Consider the following 17,500-nt stretch of genomic DNA (forward strand, 5'->3'; position numbering starts at 1 on the left):
ATAATTTTAAAACCTTTGCAAAATTTCAATTAGATGTCTACTGTTTATAATTAAAATATGCATAATTACTGAATTTGTTTCTTACACTACACATTGTTCCTTTAAGCTACAACATGCTCTATTTTATATCAACAACTTATATTTCTATAGCATTTGTAGCATTTTTGAACATACAAAGGCATTTCATGGGAATGGAATAAAACAAAATTTGTCAGCTAGCTAATAATGGAAGATATTAGGGGAGGTGACCAGAAACTCAAAGCAGATAAGAGAGATAGCACTGACAGGATTATGAAAGGATTTTGACAGTTTAGGATTTTGGCAGTTAAGTGCATTGCCAGGAATAGTGGACCAATTGAGAAACAAAATGTTAGATACATTTTTGAGCCTCCGAAGTTCACGTGGTGCAGGTACACTCCCATGCTACATGGAAAGAAATTCCTGGATTTTGCACCAGTGACTGTGAAGGCGTAACACTGCAGTTTCAAATCAAGATAATGTGTGTCTTGGAGGGGAATTTGCATGTGGTATTACCACATATCTGCTGCCCATATTTTTCTAGGTGTTACATGCTAAGGATTTGGAAGGTTCTGTCTACAGAATCTTGGTCAGTTGCTTCACTACATCTTATATAAGGTACTCACTGCTGCCATTGTGCATCAGTGGCAGAGGGTGAGGGTGTTTAAACTGGTGGGGTGGGATGCAAACCAAGCAGGCTGCTATCTACTGCACAGTGCTAAGCTTTCTAGGCATTATTGGAGTTATACTCATTCAGGCACCATAGACCTGGTTTATGTCTTGCAGATAGTGGGAGCCAGGAATTGACTTACTTGTTGTAGAATTCTCACATCTTGAAGCCAAAGTATGGTTGGTCTAGTACAGATTCTGATCAATTGGAACCCCCAGGTTGTTGATAACGCAAGATTTATTAATGGTAATATCATTGAGCATCAAGGGACTACGGTTCAATTCTGTTTTATTACAGATTGTCATTGGCATGTGTGTGTGATGCAGATGCTACTTTGCTGTTTATCAACACAAGAGTGAACATTGTCCAGATCTTGCTCCACGTGGACATATAATGCTGCAGCATGTGAAGAGTCATAAACAATGCTGGACATTGTGCAATCATCAGCAAACATCCCCACTTCTGACCTTACAATGGAGGAAGGTCATCAATGAAGCAACAAAGGATGGTAGGACCAGGCTTTCTATATATATTCATACTAAATTTTCTTACAAGGTCGACAGTGGAAGTGCTTTCCTTTGCATGATCTCTACAGGTGCAACAGCATTTTCCACACTTTCTGCTTCCTTTGTCTTTGATGTTCTTAATTACGTTTTCCCCTTCCACTGAGCACTGTAGCAATTTTCCTTTGACTATTTCCTTCCTTACATTTTGTCATTTTATTTTTCAGAGTCTTCCTTTATCGATCAGAAGCCAACACAACATGAGCACTGACTGTGCTTTGTGGGTGAAGTTCTAGATGTGAGACAGTATGGGCAGAATCTTTATCTGGGACTGCGTGATATTGGCTAAAGCGAAATGTATGACAGGATCCGGTGACAAGTCTGCCACAGACTGTCCACCTGGACACAGGAACAATGCACACCATCTTTAATATTTATACAGGTAGCATGGCAAAATTGCTGCTGTGTAGCAATGGGATGCCAGTTGACAGTGATTATTGTTTGTTAACAGTCCAATTAATATTCAGCCTCCCATCTTACCAAACTCCCCCACAAAACAAACATGGAGAATACTCAACAAAGAACCCAGAGTGCACACCTGGTGCATTCAGCTCATTACTTGCTCCAGTCAATTGCCATGTTGGGAACCGGAACTGGGCACCAACCTCCTGGGGCACTCTCCATGGGCACTGGCCACCCACACACACATGTCCAAGGAGATTGCTATTCAATTTGTGTCAGCCTTTAAAAAACCTCATGACACATCTCTGATGCACTTGCAGGACACTTCTACACTTCACTGCTGCATCTCAATGTGCATGGGCAGCTATCATTTTGGTAGTGCACTGAAGGTGAGGAGACAGAGGTCTTGGTTGTTGTCTCTCTAGCCGGAGTGCAATCCATGCTGACTCCTCCTGGGAAAGCCCATTGTATTACAAGTCAATAGGGTGGTAGAGAGATCACTGGTGGGTCCTGAGGAAAGGAGAAGACACTTGCTGAGAGCTGACAGCCAATCAAATGCTGGCTGTTTTACTCAGCAGTGCCAATAAGGAGGTAGTGGCTATTGTTGGTTCAATATCCAACTGGAGGCTTAACGACTCAGGCCAGAAAATAACAGAGGTGTTTCGTAGTGTGAGGGTCACATTGGAGGGTGGTGTAAGGAATCAGTAGCTAAGGGAAGGGGCAGATGTCAGCATTCTCTCAATCAAAATGTTGGGTGGCCTCCTTGCCTTCGAATGAAGGAACACCCAACAGGAAACTACAAACCACCTACATGTGCCTCCTGATAATGCTCCTAATGTAACAACAAGCCCTCCTTTTATTGGCCTCATACCAGCAGGAAGAGACCCTCAATTGGGCAGTAATCGCCCACTGAAGGAATTTGATTGGCAGTGGGGTAGTTAGGCATCCATGGACCTTAGTGCCACAGACTTAGAACAGAAATGGGAAGGTGGTCAGGTTCCCATCCAGTACCATCCCAATTAATGAAATACCCTACCTGCATTTAAACTCGCCATGGCAAAGAGCCCTAAATACCTCATAGGGATTAAACTTGGAATGTTTTGAAGTGTAAGCTTCAACAAATGTCTGGATAAATCTGCTGAGCTATTTAGGGAAGGCTTGAAAATCTGCAATGAAACCATATAGTAATCTATAAAGGTGACTGTACTCGTGCAAATATCTCCTCTGCCACTCATCTCGCTGCATGGTATATTCATGAGTTATTAGTAGCAAACTGTTTCAAATGCCACTTAAAGTTATGTCCAACACAGCTTTTCATTGCAAAGGAAATGCAGGTGCAAACTTCCTTTGTCATCATTTTAAAACATATTGGTCTGTGGATTGTTTCCTCTGGATTAACAAACAAATATGTTTTCATTGATTCTGAAAAGGAATGCAATTTTATTAAAACGTATGTTAAAAGTTTCTTCATTGAAAATTATGGCTAAACCTCCATTGCATGGGCAATGGCAAAGTGAAAGCATTAAAATGAAACGGAAAATTTGGAAATTTTCGCATCACATCTTTTTAATAATTTACCGATTAAAATCTCAGGCGATCTGCACTCTACAGAAATTCTTTAAAACTCCTTTTGGGCATCTAATCATTAGTTGTGAATAATTATATAGATACACTATTTGACCTTAATTTCCAAAAATAAAAGTAATTACATCCAAGCAAATAATGGCAACCATGAACTCAATTATACTTGTAATAAGCTAAAGGCCAATAGTGTATTAAGTGCAAGTAATTTTACTGATATTCTGACTCTGAATACACAATCATATGCAATAAGAAGTTTATACATTTGAACTAATCTTCACTGAAGCATTTTCAAATGTAGACATGATGTATCATAGCAACATAACTGAAGGCTTAGACAACAGTGATAACAAATAGCCTGGACACCAATATGAATGTGTTTGTGCCATTTTGAGCACTGTCTGTCAGGACAACGTCTGTTCTTTCCATGTAATTGTCTCACCTTCCTTGTTGTTCCATATTCTGACCTTGTCGGTTTCAGCTTAATTGACACGCTTGCCCCTTCCTTTCACTATTCCAAAACTAACTCTCAATAACATTCTTTCTGCTTTACGAATGAAACTTTAGGAGTGTGGCGAGAGGAAGCTCATTTAATGCTTAACAAGCTGAAAGGGCATCGCTACACCAGAGATCTGAGGTAAGAGAAAGTGTCTTGAGCTCTTCAGCATTAAACAGAGTCAACTGTTAGATGACCTTGGAGAGATTGTAAACTGTGTGTAAAAGAAAAACCTGGAAAATTACTCCAAACTGAACTGAGGATAAAACATTATGATGCTCCTCTTAGATGACACATTTTGATAGGAGTAACATGCAAGAGACAATATTAATAAAGGATGTAATTGTCAAGGGGGTGCAAGAGCAGAGAGACCTAATTGTACATGAGCATGGATTATTGGAGGTTGCAGGACAGGTGGAGACTCCAGTTAATAAAGCATACAGTATCTTGAACTTTAATAATAAAGGGCATAGAGTGCAAGGAGATTATGCTGAATTTACATAACACATTGGTTAGACCTCAGCTGGAGTATTGTTTACAGTCTGGCCCCAAACAATAGGAAGGATGTGAAAGCATGGAGAGTATGCAGGAGAGGTTTACTAGAAAGGTTCCAGGGTGAGAAACTTCAATTGGAAGGAGAGATTGGGAGGTTGGGGCTATTGGAGAGAAGATTGCGAAGAGAAGATCTGATGGAAGCTTTCAAAATCATGAAAGGTCTGAACAGAGTAGATAGGGAGAAATTACTCCTAATCATTAAAGGATTTAGACTAAGACGTCACTAATTGAAAACAATTTACAAATGTGATGTGAGACCAATTTTTTTTGTACACCATGGAGACAGATTCAATTAAGGCATTCAAGGGGACTTTAGATGATAATTTGATGAGAAACAATGTGCCAGGGGATGAAGCAAAGCCAAGAGAATGGCACTGAACCACATGATCATTTTGAAAGCCTCTGCAAAAAAAAATGATGGGCAATATAGCCTCCTTCTACAATGTAATAAATTTGTGATTCTTGTAGAGGTGAAGATCCAAAATGTATTTAATGCCTCCCCTTCTGAGGGAGGCTTCACCCTCTCTTTGCTGCTTCGATACTGACTCCCTCTCTGTGTGCTAGAGCTGTTGAGCTTCTAATAGGAGCTGCAGACCTGCCCAGCTCTGCCTACCTGCTGGATTTAAATTGCCTGCCGAAGGTACGATCATGGGAGAAGGAATCCAGCCTCCTGTCTGAATGTGCTGACCACCCAGAAACTAGCCCAAAAAAATAGGTCCGGCTTCAAAAAGTTATTAAATTCAATTGAACAGACTGATGATATATTTATATTTAAACTTAATGATAAATACTATATCTAAGTTATATTAATCATTTTAATTCTACCTTTCTTCGGCAGATGTGGCTGCTTGCATTGAACTTTGCAAACAGGCCTCAAGCAGATGCTGGGCCATGTATTTGCATTTGCAAAGGGCCTATTATACTTTTCCAGGTTGTGCCCTGAACCTCTACAGAGAGTCCTTCATCAATCTAGTGAGTGTTGGACTTCTAATGTGGAATGAACACACACTGTGTTGAACATTTAGCTGTTCACCTTATGCCCTGTGCTAGATCAATCTCTCACCTGCAACATGTGCCTGGAATTTCTGTGGCAAACACACTGTACAGGCTAAAAGTAAATAGCCATTCCCTTTGTGGGGTTGGGGGTGGGGGAATTACAACCAATCTGGTGATATCTCCACACAGTCAAGGGGTTAGTCCAATTCCAGTCTAAATGGTTGGCCCTGGCCAGTTAGGCATTTTGTATTAGGGAAGTTTGGGTAGATTTGTGACCTCAGTATGGGCCTCAGTACATCCCCCCCAGGACATCTGCAACTAATCAGGGGATAATGCATTGGTCAGTCAGGATGCTGTGGGTGCATCAGTCCACGGGCTGGACTGGGCTGTTCTCAGTAGGTGTTGCCCTGTCAAGTCAGGTCAGAGGGTGTGCCACAATCATCCTGGAGATTCAGGAATTCATGGTTAGAGGCAGATTAGGGTCAGCCTGTGGATTCCTGGGGAGAGCGGGAAGCTCAAATCTGGGTTAATTGGTCTAGGTCACTGACAGAATGACTACAGTAAAAACAGGGCAATTCAAGGTAAAAGCGTAGGGTCTCAGAGGATAGGAGAGGATCATGTGCTCTGGGAGGGGAGGTTTTCAGAAGCCACAATTGCTCTGATCTCAAAATGAAGAGAGTATGGTCAGGATATGGCAATTTGCAAAACTAGGGCCTCAGAGGGTAAACTGGCGCCAGCAATGGTTACATAATGGCTTGAATGGAACCAGGGAAGGATTAAAAGGCATGTGGGATACAGATACAGCAACACAAAAGAAAGGATGAAAGATGGGCGATCATCCTGCAACTCAGGTGAAGCCTGCAAGCTCTCACAAGGACACAATAGTAGAACTTTGCCATCTTTAATCCAAATTCAACTGGTCAACAGAAATACAAAATGGCTGCCACCACATGCAAAGAATCCCATTAAAGTAGTAGCAATTTAGGTATGAGAAGCGTAAAAGGACTGCACTATGATTTTTAATATGCTGTTATTTAATTTATATTGAAAAATGATGACATACGTCAGTCCCATAGATTTCAAGAGTAAAGAAGTAATAAATTCATGTAAAGTTCTTTAGTTTTATATTCACCCATTATTAAAGCAAAAACGTACCTCGATTATCTGGAAGATACAGACCGGGAGTATTTCATTCGGTTAATTGAATTCTGGATAAGCGAATGCCGGACAACGTAGTTTAGCCAAGCATTGGGACCTTGCAATCTTGCTGGATAATCCAATATTCGGATAATTGACTCCCAGATAATCGAGGTTCCTCTGCCATAGTATACAAATATCTAAATCCAACAGAAAGATGCCAGTGACAGCAAATAATGTCTACAGAGACACACTGGGGCAATTATTACTGAAGCAGAGAAAGATCTGAGGAGATTTAATAAAAGGATTAAAACAAATTAAATGTTATTGTTAGAATGAATAGGAAAATACATCTCCGTTGGCTAAGTACATATCTTAATTTAAATGCAAAGTTGTTAAATATTAGCAATTCTGTACTGTGTGTTCTATATACAAGGTATAACACATTGATAACTTCTCATGCTTACTGTTGTCTGATACATGAGGTAAACAGTTATGACAGTGATTTTAACCTGCAGAAGGAGTTAAAGGTTCACTGGTAACTTTGCTGTCCTGGAGTTACTAGGAGCTGATCAAGTTCAATTATAATGTATTCAACCCAAGCAGACGACATGAACGCTCGCCAAAGCTAGGGGCTTTCTCTGTCCTTCAGGTTCTGATGACCATTCACATCTGACTGAAGCTAACGTTATGTGATGAGCAGGAAGAGCCTTCAAGTTTCTGTCAGTCTGACCCAACAGCAAAGTGCATCTGAGGTCTGCCAGGCCCAAAGAGATAAATTATCAAAGCAATAATCACTTCTTGTTAAGTTAAGGAACATTCAGCTTATCTTCCTAATGTTCTGGGCTGAGCAGGCTACCTCTGAGTCATATAATATTCTGCTGGAAGTGTGCGGAGATGTTGTTCAGTGAATTTTAAATGAGATCCAGGAATTAAAACCTGCTCGCGCAGTAGCTGAGCTTGTTACTCATTGTATGGAAACTAGTCCAGAGCGAAAGTCAAGGCTTTTGTCTTCATTGGCTGATTAGTTGTCTTGTGGAATGAATTTGAGAACTGAGATTGAATTTAGTGAAGGCAGCTGATGTCCTGCCATCAGACTGAAACCAGGAGGTGATCCTGCTGCAGCGGGTGACAGGACTCAGGGCAGCTTTTCGCCAGTGGCCACTGCCAGGATCATCCTCCAGGAGACAGTGAGGTCTGCAGATGCTGGAGATTAGAGTTGAGAGTGTGTTGCTGGAAAAGCACAGTAGGTCAGGCAGCATCTGAAGAATGTGCAGGACCATCAGCCAGATAAGCCCCAAGAGTTGCCATCTCAAATAGAGAACAGACAATTCAGTAGCTGTAGCAGCGCCACTGCAATTGGTGGCCACTGCTGGGACTGCACCTGCAGGACAAAGATGCTGCAGTGATGACCTTCAAAAACAGGTAAATGGGATTGGGGTATGCTGAGAACATGTAGTCCCCCAGTGATTGGCAGGAATGTGGGTGCTGGCTAATACTAGTGGTGCTGATGCCATGAAGATGGCCACTGCTACTGAGATGGCTCCTCGTGGACCATTGAGTGCTCATAAAGGAAGCTATTGACCAAACTCCCTCATCCCACCTCACCACACCCCAAAGCCAGAACCTACTGAGAAGTGCTCTACTGGTATACAAGTCTATAATAATCGTAAAAATATTCATTCATGGGATGTAGGCATCACTGGCTGGGCTAACATTTGTTGTCTATCCCTAATTACCCAGAGGTCAATGAAAGAGTCAACCTGTAGGTCTGCAGCCATGTGTTGGACAAACTCAGTAAGTCCAGCAGTATTCTTTCCGAAGGATATCCCTGAAACAATTAGGTTTTAATGATAACCGACTGTGGTTACACGGTCACTGTTAGAAGGATATTCCACCAAAGCAGTGTTATGTAACAATTGATAATCAAGACAGCAAGAATCCTTTTAACATGAAAAATGTGCTCGGTTTTCTATCCATATGTTGGCATTTACATTTTTAATATGACTTGGGATGAAAAAACAGAGCCACAGAGATTTGGCTGCCTTAATGGTGGAGGAGAAGAAATCTAGTTTGATGAAGTACTCCTGATGCTGACATGACATCTCTGGCTCAGGCATGTACACAGCATGGAAGAGGGTTGCACATGTAAAGATTTTAGGTATGGCCTAGTCGCTGAAGTCAGAAGACCTGTAGGACATCCAAAGCACCTCCTCGAGTTCTTGGAAGTGCCAAACAAAGACCCTGAACATTGAGTTTTTTAACACATGCTGACAGCAGTGGGATACTGACCAATGAGCATTGCCATGATAGTCAGTGGCCACAGTGGCTTGGCAACAGTTACTAAGACCAGTAGCAACCACCCAGAATGTCATCTGATAACAACCGATGGCACTTGTGGCAGAACTCACCTCCCAATTGTTCACTTCTGCCATTGGCTCAAGTGTACCAAGCGAAGCTGCCCCCATTCCCAGTAGATTGGATATCCATCATCTTGTGCAGATGGAAGGATGCTGGCAAGTAAAAACAACAACTTATCAGAGTCAAACACCTATTTTTTTCTAACAACTGTGAAGGTAAACCTTTAGCAAATAACTTTCCTTCTGAAACACTTACCCTGCTAACGTTGGAACTTTTCGGGCTATATATTTTATATTTCTAGTCAGTCCTTCAAAAATGCTTGTTAGTCAAGAAGCACTGACATTTTTTACATGAATTTTATCTTTCATTTAAACACAGGTGGCAGAGAAAACACACAGGATGAGTTCCTCTTGTTTGGCTCTTCAATCTAATTACAGCTGGTTGATTTTCCTCCATTAGGTATATAAAATTGCCTCTTTGGAAATATAAAAAGATGTACAAAATGTTGCAACATAACCGCATTTTATTTTTTTAAAATGCTTTTTTTTTACAAATGAAGTGCAAATAGTGGTCTATAACCTAGATTTTTCCAAAAACCCTGTTTCCAAAAGTGATATTAGAAACTAATATTGTGAACCAATATTTCTCTCTAATTACAAATCATGCCATTTTTGATCTATACTGCTCCCTTCTGTTGACTAAAAGTCCCTTTGGTTTTGGTTAGATATCTATTAGTTTTATTTGATGTTAAAATTGGTTTTAACAGGGAAGGCTTTAATTCATTTTAAAAGGTTTAATCTCTGGTCAAGTTTGACAAATTAATGAATGATCAGAGAATATACATTCCAACAGTCACTGCAATACCTGTTTATTTTTTCCAAGAGTTCCACCAGTCTCCACCATTCATCTACCCTTGGCATTAATGATGTAGCTTGTGGAATTATGTCAACTCTGTCAAACACAAGTGTGCAATCTGTGAGATTTCAACAGAAATATCATCCACACGACCAAAATTGTGCACTGTCATGTGGAGCACAGCCAAAGAAAATCACATCAGCAAATGGCAAAATATGGAAGAAAAGAAATCAATTCTACATTTTTTTTGCAATGAATCAACTGATGGTTAAATACTGGCTGCAAACTATTAATTACAATAATTCTTCCAGTTCAGATGTAGAGAGAATTCTCATCAAAATGTTAAAGGAACCAAAAAGCTGCTGATAAATCATCCAGGATGTCGGATAACTAAAGTATATCATGCACGGAATCCAAACTAGGAAACAGTTTAGTTTATACAAATGATTGATGTAGGAACAGGTGTTGGTGCTAAATGGGATTCAGCATCTGAGACATAAACGGTGAAAAAGGAGATATTGGTTTTTCAGATTTTAGGTCTGGCCTAATAGCTGAAGTCAGAACACCAGTAGAACATCCAAAGCACCTCTTTGACAGTTCTCACAAGTGCAGAACAAAGACCCTAAACTGTGATGTTTTAACACAAGCTGACAGCAGTGGGAGATGATAACATTGTCTATTGACCAATGAGCATCGCCATGATGGTCAGCAGCCACAGTGGCTTGGCAACTCTGTTCATTAAGTGTGATACACTTCTGCAGTGTGCAATCTTCAGAAGTAACTAAGTTCCATACCTATAACAAATGATGCAGATGTAACTTCTGCTTATTGATTCTCCTTGCTGTGTTGTATAGATGGGTATGAAACTATAAAGTAAGTTGTGAGTGTGTCATTGCGTTTAAGAATGCGATGGAATTGATTTTACACAAATTTTCTCGGTTACGGTCATCATTATCTTTGGTATTTGATACTGCACATGTTCCCTCTGCTATTGGCTTTAAACTATTCTATACTATACAACAAACATTGAGAGTTATTAAATAAATCTTATGACATCATTGCTTCATAACTCCATCAGTGATAGCAGACTATAAATAAATCTTTTTCTTTTTAGTTGGCTGCAATGACCAATGAATTGTATCACCGTTTACAGCAGATCCTAAGAAGTGCAGAGGCCTGAATCTTACCTAGTTTTTGGCAAAATGTCAATTTCATTGAGTTTGTTGGAGGGTTTCTTTCCATAATGTCTGGTGGATTTTATCACACTATTGTCCCAAACCATCCTCATTAACTACCAACCCACCCTACAGAGCCCTGCTTCTCTGAAGCTCACCCAATTCTCCCACTTGCTCCAACCATTAGGAACTTAGCACTGTTTGGATATCCTGGACTGCTCTGGCATTCCTGGAAGTAATGCCATCTTTAAAGGGCTATTGCGCATCCTGCACAATGCTTAAAATTTGCCCCAGACATGGCAGAGAAGAGGAATTTTGTGTCCTATCTTGCATATAGGTACGTGGAGGTCCTAGTGGATGAAATGGTGCAGAATAGGCCATCCACGATCCCCAGGACTGGCAGGGGAGGCCACAACACAAGACCCTGCCACTCTAGGTCTAAGGTTCCCATCTGGGTCAGCGTGGTCTCAGCTGCCTAGCGGAATGCCCACTAGGACCATCTCCATTCCACCAGGGTAAGTGTCACTATGTTCTCTCCGTTAATTCACGCTTGCACTATCTTTGTTACTACACTGGCCCTACCACTGTCACTGTAGTGTGCAACATCATGCCTCACCCACCCTCATGCCCCATCCCCTAAATTCCAAATGGTTAATCCTGCATTGCCTCTGCGCTGCCTACTCACTCACTCAGGGCACCGTATGGTAAGGGTGTTACTGGTTAAGTCAGCATTTATTACCCATTTCTACTTGTCAGGAGTGCAATAAAGAGTCAACCATATATGACTGGAGTCATATATAAGCCAGACCAGGTAAGGATGGCAGATTTCATTCTCTAAAGAACATTAGTGAACAAAATGGGTCTGTTTTTATAACAATCGACAGTGGTTACAGGGTCACCATTGTGCTAGCTTTTCATTCCAGATTTGTATTGAATTTAAATTTCACCATCTGTCCTAGTGGCATTCAACCCCATGGTGCCAGAAGATTGACCTGGGGTTCAGGATAACTGATCCAATGACGTTACTGCTACCTATTGCCTCCCCCCGAAAGATGCTATTCTGTTTCTCATTCAACATTTTATTAATGACTGCACTGCTATTTGAACTATTATCCTTTACTATTTTCCACATTATATATTATTAAAGGAAATCTTTTCCCTTTTGTCATTAAATAAACAATGATGCACTGAAGTTGTAAGTGCTTCTATGGAAAATCAATTCAAAAAGGCCGATTAGCTGAACTTAAAGTTTGTGCATGTATAACTGTACCTGTTTGGCTTTGTGCCTGCAATGCACAGCAACAAACAGCATATGGAACTCACCAGATACTCAATCTCCTCTCCACTAAATTGCACCAGACCACACTACAATAAAAAGACTCACGTTTGGGTGTGCTGTATGCCTGCCAGGCAAAACTCCAAAGCCTGCAATTAGTCCATAACTGGTGGACCCAAAAAACGTATTGTCTTAGCTGGTATATAATTATCTGTTATGATGAACTATGATTGTGAAGGCCATTGTCTTTCGGCCCGGATCTGTGAGCAGAGCAGTTGTCTCTGACAGAAACCTAGGAGTGGACTTTCCATTTAGCGTCTATGCCTGAGTGATTTTTTCAGTCTCTTGTCGGCTGGGTGAAATACACAGCGTTTCTGCATGATTTCTTGAGTTGATGAGAAGCAATTATGCCTTAAATGAAGTCATTCATGTCTGCATTTTTGTTTGCATATTTTTCAGTGTTCACCTGTTATTAAACCCATCTTTAACTGTAAGTTACTTTCAAACAGATTTTGTCGCCAACACAATTTTGTTATCAAAAGAAAACAATGTGAACTCACTGGATGTTTTCGATGGAAGTTAGCCAAGCAGGAATTTATATGTGAAAAATGGGGTAATGTCAGGTATAAAACATTTCAACACCAAAATGAGAGCAGGCTTTTATAGAGTACAATTTTTCTGTTTATTTTCATCATGACTATATATTTTGCATCTCGTGTTTCAAAAACCATGTCCATAAACTCAACAGATTTTGTCAGACATAGGAATACATTTTCTTCCAGTGCAAATCCTTGCTTCCTGAAATTGTGCTATATTCTATCTTTTTGTTTCCATGGTTATTTATTAACTTTCATCAACCTTCACTTATGCCAAAACCTGCCAGATTTTTATTAACCTATAGCTTGTTACATTTAACATGATAACTGGGCTGTTATTTAAGATCTCTATTCCTAATAAAAGACTAAATTGTCTCGTAATAACTTAATTTAGCAGTATTGCAGTGAGTAGTGGTTTACTTTTAAAGCAATTTATTAAACAGAGACACCAATTTATTTCCTTTACACTTTGGATGCCTAACAAGGTCTTTTATGATTGTGGTTTCCAAGGTGATGTTGGGCACATTGTACCTAGATGACACTGGTGTCATGAAAATGAATAAAGGAGAATAAAGTGCACCAAGCCATGCAAATTTACATGCCATTACTGCTAATATTTCTCATTAAATGTCCACATTTTTGTTGCGATCTGTCGCAGCCATAATTTTCTGAATCTGCTGTTGCTCATACTATTCATAATAAGAGTGTGATTTATATGCCATAACTGTAATAGGGATTTGGTGTTTAAATAGATTTATTTTAATTGCAACCTAATATAGTTGCTCAAATGATTATCACTCCCAATGTCATAGTTATCAAATATAATTGTTGTGAGTCTTTGAAACATATATCCTCAAACCCAAACAATATGCTCACGAACTGGAGGTAAAAATATGAAATATTAATTGCCTGCAAGGCATGCACTTGAGAAAAATGTTAACAAAAGTTAATTTGCAAAGGAATGATTTTGATGCTTGGATATTGGGTAGGGCAACAACTGCACAAAATGCTAACGATGGGTGTACTTTGGTTGTTAAATCTGCTGTTAAACATGAAAAGAAATTACAGATACTTGCATGACTGCACTATCTGCTGTAGGTAGAGGCTGGCAGTAGAACTTCAGGAGGACTGTGTTAAGGTGACCCCTGCCGTCCACTGCTAGAGCTGCAAACTTTGCAAAATCAGCAAAAAAAATGGCTAAGAGCAGTGTTGGGCTTTTCTTTTTTCTTTTAAATATGCTTCCTTCAAGTATGCCTCCAAAACCTCCTACAGCTTATATAAGAGATTACTAAAGGCTCTGACTTACTTCATTGGAAATTTGTCGGAACATTCACTTCCTGAAAGCGAGGCCCTGTGCCTGCTCTGTGATGCCAGTTATCGATTGTTTTTCTCCCCCGTTCTTAACAAAGGTTTTCTTTTTCTCTTTCCCGGCAGGGCTCTGTAATGACCCATAAAATCAAAATAGATTTTTGAATTCCAAGGACACACTTGAACAGTCATGTTTTTGCAGGATGCTTTTCTATTATCAAGTGTTTGCTGCAGTTGGTAATGTTAGAGAAGTAAGAACTAAGCTGCCTGAACTATGTCATTCCATTAATAATATAAAGGCAGAAATAATTAGTTAAGTTTAATTGTGTAATTCAAAATTAACCACATATCTGCATACTTTCTGATGGGCAATTACTTTAAATCTTTGCCGCAATACTTGGATGTTTTTACTTATGCCATGCTTCCAGAAACCTTCCCATTATCCCAGCACCTCCTTATGATCTTGAGACCCCAGATCCCCTTTAGCTAACTCTCTGACATTTCCATGAACTACACGGCTGAAACGTTATACAGTAATTAATGTTGATCCTAGCACACACGCAGCCTGCAGTACAAATTAGAATGGAAAAGGTTATCATAATATTTTGCTAGTCCATTTGGCAGAGTTGAACAGCTCCCTGTGGGAGATGAGTAGCAACTGCATTTTGAAGTTTGTTTTGGGACTCTGCACTTTTAAGCCGACTGCTAGTTTTTGAAACACTTAAGCAGAGAAAAAAATAGGTCCAACATTTGACACAGCCCACATTCATGTGTATTATGTTTTTCAACATTTTGGGTTCCTTACAGGTTGTCTGACTTGTGACAACATTAACCACAAATGTATCGCATCACAATCAAGTAATGTGGCAGGAATTGGTAACTGCAAAAATGACTGAAACTTCATCATCGAGGGAAAAATCAAGCTTGAAAAGTTCAATTTCAGGTACAACCAACAGCTGGAATTCCTCTGGCTATCAATGATGTCTGAGAAAACACCCAGAGACTAAATAATTTAGATTAAATATTTCTGACCTGTATAATTGTTTAAGAGAGGTATTCAGTCACTAGCTGAAAGAGGTCAACCAGCTGTAGAACAAAACTAAGCTACAATTGTTTGGAAATATGATCTTGCATTTGGATAAGTGGATGGATTGTAATGTAGGCTGTTAGAATTTTGTGTGACAATATGTGCCTGAAATGTAGTGAATGAGATTAGAGAACCTTGCATGGTAATAAGGTTTTTTTTACATTTTGTCTCTAAAGATGCACCATGAATTATAATAATGCTATCAGAGTTCCAACCACATTTCCCAGCAGCAAATGAAACAGTTGCATTGAAATGTACATAGGAGTCCTCTTCAGAAATCAAAAGAGAATGCTTTAAAAGTCTCCTCAACTATTTTTATATTCCAAGACTGATTGGCTTCATATAAAACAAAAGTTTATAATGCTATCCAAGCAAGTCATTACACCCTTCAAAATCAGCATGGTGACAATAAGAAGTGCAGTGCTTTAGACTTCTCCACAATGCATTTTTTTTTTGCTCATGATAGTATTAATGGGCATACTTGTCAGTATGAAAATATACCATTGGCAATAAAGTAGAAGAAACCCTGCTGCTCTTCAACTGTGATGGAAAGGTTTGACTTTAGCAGTGAAAATACCCACAATTCATCACTCTTTACAGAAAGTCAAAACTTACAATCACAACAAAGAAGAGAAAGCTTCTAGCAATATCCATGGGAATATATGGAGGTGGCCATTTTAGTCTTGCATCATTCTTAATCGGAATTGTGTGTTTTTAAAAAATATATATATTTCTACACTGCAAGGTCAATTTTGCCTTTCTATATTTCAATGACAAATGTTACATTAATTGTGTGACATTTTAAAGCATCCATATATCATTTCAAAGAAATAAACAATGATTGAATACAATGTCTTTGATCATGAAGCTCTGCAGTGCTTTTACTTTGTTGTGTACTGGTTATATGCACTTTATTTAATACTGGGACAATTGATTTTATTTACTAGTTTATTGGTGTAAGAAAACTAACGTAAGGAAAAAGTCATTGAAGACAACATTAGGAATTTAGTGTTACTTGCTTTCAAATATACATAAATTATTTCTGGAATTATCTTTAATTTTATTTTATCAATTGATATTAATTGCATTTTGACAGCAAAATTAAAAGTGCATCAAGGGTTTTACAAAATGCATTTGCGAAAAATATTGTTGATTAAGAAAAACTATTGCATTATCTTTTCTCTAACATTATTATGCATCATTTCTGAGAATTCAACTTGCAAATAATGTGTTAAGGAAATTGTGGTACCTGTATTTCGAAAGCTGCACAGCATTTTACGCACTGATAATGTATTATCAGACTTACAAATTGTTTTTTGCCAGTGTCACTTGTAGTCATTCAGAATTTTGCGCTTCATCAATACAGGAATTTCAAGCTATTTATATTCAACCTACTGGTCTTTATTCACATATTGAGAAAGTAAAACTGCCAGGATTAAAATGCCCATTTTTAATTCCACTCCTGATTTTGTGATCGAGGTTTTTTTTCGTTCTCGAGGACCTACCTTGGTATGCTTCGTATTTCCTTTCTTTCATTGTCGACTTCAATTGATTATTGATCCAGTACCTGCGAACTAGAATCCCCGGGTTGATCAGTGCCTGCCCCCTGGTGACTGTATTGGAAAATGCAAACGCTGCGAGTTTTCTCTGTCCCCCATGTATTCGAGTATTGAGGGCATTTGCTATCCATGAATGTTGCACCTACCTCTGCAACACTGAGCATTCAAAGGTTTTTTTTAATGTAAGTTGTTAATAACAGCTGTCACAATGTGTACTATGCCCACAGTGTGTATGCAATCTGTATTATCTCTTCACAATCTCCATCTTTTGAACCTGAATTATTTCCCTGCAGATATTAATATGGCATCGAAAACAAAGATCACTCATCGTACATTAGACAAAGGAATTTCATTAAGTTCAGTCAAATGATGTGTTTGAAAGGCATTATTAAATTGCTTTCCTGTTTCTCTTATTTCTTGCACTCCTATATGTATTTCAGAAGAGCTGGGAGAATGATATCTCAGATACATGGTTTGAAAATTATTTGGAATGAGGTAGAATATTAGTTTTGGATTTTTTGTTTTTTACCTGACTTACATGAGTGGATTAATCTGCTTTGAACTTTGTGATTGGAATCCCTGTCCCTTCGAATTTCTTTACATGGAGACTGTTTCATGCAATATTAAGCCAATGTGATTTCAAGTGAAAAATAGCACATATGTTTAATTAAATGTGAAATCTTTATTTGTGCAAAGTCGCTTTAGTACGGGGGTTATACTTGCTGCATTTGAATCCAAGATAGCCATAAATAGATAAAATAAAAATCAATCATTGAACAAAGGATGTTTCATTCATTGCAATCAGTTTGGTGTGTTGTTTGAGAAATTATAATTGTATACACTTGATTTTTTTATGAGACTCAGG

General features: G+C 39.0%; 1 long non-coding RNA gene across 1 annotated transcript; it reads right to left on the bottom strand.

The window, feature by feature from the left end:
• Window positions 1-6,531: 6,531 nt before the first annotated feature.
• Window positions 6,532-16,782, bottom strand: LOC122553984. The gene is made up of 4 exons (XR_006312895.1): window positions 16,582-16,782; window positions 13,988-14,119; window positions 8,830-8,931; window positions 6,532-6,618 (listed from the first exon to the last, which is right to left on the bottom strand). It is a non-coding gene; the product is annotated as an uncharacterized LOC122553984 (long non-coding RNA).
• Between the last annotated feature and the right edge of the window lie 718 nt (window positions 16,783-17,500).

This window comes from Chiloscyllium plagiosum, chromosome 10 (genome assembly GCF_004010195.1).
Source record: "Chiloscyllium plagiosum isolate BGI_BamShark_2017 chromosome 10, ASM401019v2, whole genome shotgun sequence".
In the NCBI taxonomy this organism is placed as follows: Eukaryota; Metazoa; Chordata; class Chondrichthyes; order Orectolobiformes; family Hemiscylliidae; genus Chiloscyllium; species Chiloscyllium plagiosum.